At 39.9% G+C, this 4288-nt stretch overlaps 1 pseudogene; it reads right to left on the reverse strand.

The window, feature by feature from the left end:
• Positions 1 to 251: 251 nt before the first annotated feature.
• On the reverse strand, positions 252 to 2561 carry LOC148545048 (uncharacterized; annotated as a pseudogene).
• Between the last annotated feature and the right edge of the window lie 1727 nt (positions 2562 to 4288).

A 4288-nucleotide genomic window follows, 5' to 3' on the forward strand; every position in this document is an offset into this window, starting at 1 on the left:
TGGAGCCGATACTGATCATGCTGAGGGTGCAATGTGTTCCTAATGAAATTTTTGGTGGAACACCAAACTTAGCATTCAACATTCACCCCTTAACTATTTTGGTGTGCAACACCAAACTTAGCTCTTTGTAATACAGAGAAGTCTACTCAACTCTTTTATTAAACTAGCTATTAAGAGAAAATTACCTCAGGTTGGGTTGCCTCCCAACAAGCGCTCTTTTATTGTCACTAGCTTGACATTGGGGTTTTCTTTTATGGTGGTTGAGGATTGTAGTGCCTCAGCTTGTCTCCCCTGACTGTGATCCTCCTCTTTGTTCTCTGGTGTTCAATTTTAGCGTGCTCTAATGAGAGTATGTTGCTGACAGTGTAATAGTCATCAGTCTGTTGGCTTGCTCCCAGCTATTGATATGTCAGTTGCACTTTGTCACCTTTGGAAAGCCCCTCTGTTGGAATCTTCCTATTCTTCCAACCCCTTTTTGTTTTGTTTCTGCGTTTCATCCTTTCTTTCGTTGACCTTTCTTTTCTGGCCGTAGGCTTACCTTGGGGATCTTTCATCCTTTCAGTGGCTAATACTCCCATATTCTCTTGGACTTCTTCATCAGTTTGCACAATATTTTGCCTTGGGATGTTGTTGTGAATCGCCTTGTTGCTTTCTTCCTTTAACTGAGATTCTTCCTTGTTAAGTTCCATATAGTTTTTCTTCTCATTACCAAACTGTGCTTCTGGTAACACCTTCAGAGTGACACTCTTATCATGCATTCTGAGAGTTAATTCTCCTTCCTCTATGTCTATGATAGCTCTAGCAGTGGCCAAGAATGGCCTTCCCAGAATAATAGAGTCACCATCATCTCCTTTTGAATCTAGAACCACAAAATCTGCAGGGTATATGAAATTGTCCACCTTGACCAGAAGGTTTTCAATCATACCCCTGGGGTATACTGTTGACTTATCTACTAGCTCTAGAGATATCTGTACTGGTTTAACTTCCTCTATATGCAGCTTTTTTACCAAGGAGGATGGTATTAAGTTGATACTTGCTCCTAGATCGCACATTGCTTTAGTGATGGTTAATTCCCCAATGGTGCAAGGTAGCAAAAAGCTCCCTGGATCTTCAAGCTTAGGGGGAAACCCTTTTTGAATCAAAGCCCTGCATTCCTCAGTGAGCAGTATGGTTTCCTTCTCATCCTAACTTCTTTTCTTGTTGATAAGCTCCTTCAAAAATTTGGCATACAGAGGCATTTGCTCAAGTGCTTCAGCAAAAGGAATATTGATTTCCAGCTTTTTGAAAGTTTCAAGGAACTTGTGAAAATGCTGGTCCTTGGTTTCTTTGTTGAACCTCTGGGGATATGGCAGTGGAGGTATGATGCTCTTTCCTATTTGCTACTGTCCCTGAGTCACTTCTGTTGAACCGTGTGGCTGGTTGTCTTTCTCTTTGAGTTTCTCAATTTTCTTGCTTGGCATCACAACTTGATCCTTGGCTTCATCTGCCTTTGTTTGCTCTTCATCTTCTATTGCACTTTTGCTGCTCTCTGCTTGCTTCTTTATAGTGTCATTATTGCTCATCAATGTTCTCCCACTCCTTAATTGTATCGCCTTGCATTCTTCCTTAGGATTTGGGATTGTGTCACTCGGCAGTGAGCTTGAAGGTCTCTCAACAGAAATCTGTTTGGAGATTTGCCCCATCTGCCTCTCTAGATTCTTCAGGGAGGCTTCATGATTCTTGGTTGTCATTTCCTGGTATTTCAACATTTTGTCTATCACGGCCTCCAAGTTAGTGATTCTTTGGGCTTCAGGTGATACTTGAGGTGGGTTATGAGATGTGGATGGTGGATGGTAGGCATTTTGGTTGGTGGGTTGGTTATTGGATTGGTACTGGTTGGGGTTGGGGTAGTTGTTTTGAGTTTTTCTGTAGGGGTTCTGGTTAGTTTGCTGCTGGTTGTGGTTTTGGTTGCTTCTTGGGTTATTTTGGTTTGAGTTTCTCTGCCATGGTTGTTGGTTTTGGGTGTGATTATCTCCCCATCTGAGGTTTGGGTGGTTCTTCCAGGATGGATTGTATGTATCACCATACACTTCATTTGGTCCTTGGTTGTGCATATACTGTACTTGCTCTTGTTGTTGTTCTTCTTGAGTTTCTTCATTTTGCCCCCATGTAGATGATGGTTGGCTTGTGTTAACTGCTGCAACTTGGAGGCTATCAATTCTCTTGGCCATTTGCTCAAATTGTTGTTGAATTTGCTGCTGCATCATCTTGTTTTGAGCCAAGATTGAGTCCACTCCTTCTAGCTCCATTACTCCTCTTCTTTGTGATGGTTGGCGGTTTCTTTGGTGAGCAAAGAAATATTGGTTGTTAGCCACCATATCAATGAGATTTTGAGCTTCCTCTGTAGTTTTCATGAGTTGCAAGGAACCTCCAGCTGAATGATCCAAAGCTTCTTGAGATTTCAATGTTAAGCCCTCATAGAAATTCTGTAGCTTATCCCACTCAGTGAACATTTCGGGAGGACATTTCTTGATTAGAGCTTTGTATCTCTCCCATGCCTCATGGATGGGTTCAGCCTCCATTTGTGTAAATGTTTGTACCTCAGTCTTCAACCTTATGATCCTTTGAGGTGGGTAAAATTTGGCAAGGAACTTGGTTACCAAATCATCCCAATTGTTGATGCTGTCTCTTGGAAAGGATTCCAACCATTGAGTGGCCTTGTCTCTGAGAAAAAATGGGAATAGCAATAGCTTGTAGCTGTCAGGTGGCACACCATTAGTTTTAACAGTGTTACAAATCCTCAAGAAGGTGGATAGGTGTTGGTTCGGATCTTCAAGTGGTCCTCCACTAAAAGAGCAATTGTTTTGAACCAAAGTGATGAGTTGTGGCTTTAGTTCAAAATTGTTTGCATTGACATTTAGAGTTAAGATGCTACTTCCACAATGTCTAGGATTTGCAAAAGTATAGGAAGCTAAAACTCTCCTCTGGGGTGGATTGTTATTGTTGTTGTCTGCTCCTCTTGGTGGATTAGTTGAATGTTCCTCCATATCTTGGAATTCTTCTTCTGATTCCTCTTCTCCAACAATATTTTTCCCTCTTTCAGCTCTTCTTAACCTTCTAAGAGTTCTTTCGTCTTGTTCATGAAAGATGGGTGTATTTCTTCTTGTACCTGACATACAAGCAGAACATAAGAAACACACAAACCAGTGACACTTCAATCTACTGCTAGAATGAAGTTTTAGTTAGCTTAAGCAAAAATTCAAACAGTTAATGGGTTAATTGAAAATTAAAGGAACAGAAAATAAAAATGCTAGATCTAGATCACCACCTCACTTAATCATTGTCAATCTAATTCAATCCCCGGCAACGGCGCCAAAAACTTGATGGGATATTTTCGAGGAGAAACGAATTTCTCAAAGACACCCAAATCTAACCGGCAAGTGCACCGGGTCGCATCAAGTAATAATAACTCACGGGAGTGAGGTCGATCCCACAGGGATTGAAGGATTGAGCAATTTTAGTTTAGTGGTTGATTTAGTCAAGCGAATCAAGATTTGGTTGAGAGATTTGTGATTTGCAGAAATTAAATTGCATAGAAAGTAAAGGGAATGGGTAGTTGGCATGAAATTAAAGAGAACAGGAATTAAAGTGCTGAATCTTAAAGAACAAGAAATTAAATAGCAGAAACTTAGAACGCAAGAAATGTAAATTGCAAAATCTTAAAGTGCAAGAAATGTAAATGGCTTGAATTGTAAAGGGAATGGGGAGTTGGATTTGCAGAAATTAAACAAGGAAATGTAAAATTGCAACAAGCAGAGGAATAAAAGAACACTTGGATTGAATCAGATCTAGAAACAGAATTGTAATTGAGCATGAAAACAGTAAACAGGGAATGGGAAATGGGAAATCCGGATCTCAGGACCCAAGAGACTAGAAAACCAAGTCTAGATCTCAATGCCTTCCTAGATCCAACAAGAACAATTGCAAAGGAAATTGTAAATTGCAAAGAAAGTAGATGAAGAACAATTAACCGAAACTGAAATTCAATTAAGCAGAAAATTAAACAAGATTCCAAGGTGAGATTGAAACAGAATTTCTTTAATTCTCCACCCAAAATCCAAGACAAGAAAAGTAAAGAGTGCTGGGCAAGAACAAGGAAGAAGAGAGATCAATTCTCCTCCCAAATTCTCTTGAATTAAAACAACAATGCTAAGAAATGTAAAAGTGAGCTCCAAGCAAAACCGAAAAGAAAGCTCTTCTGAAAAACTCAAAGGGAAGCTTCGTTAAAACTTAAATCCTATGCTATTTA

This window comes from Arachis ipaensis, chromosome B9, assembly GCF_059453495.1.
Source record: "Arachis ipaensis isolate K30076 ecotype BB chromosome B9, ASM5945349v1, whole genome shotgun sequence".
NCBI lineage: Eukaryota > Viridiplantae > Streptophyta > Magnoliopsida > Fabales > Fabaceae > Arachis > Arachis ipaensis.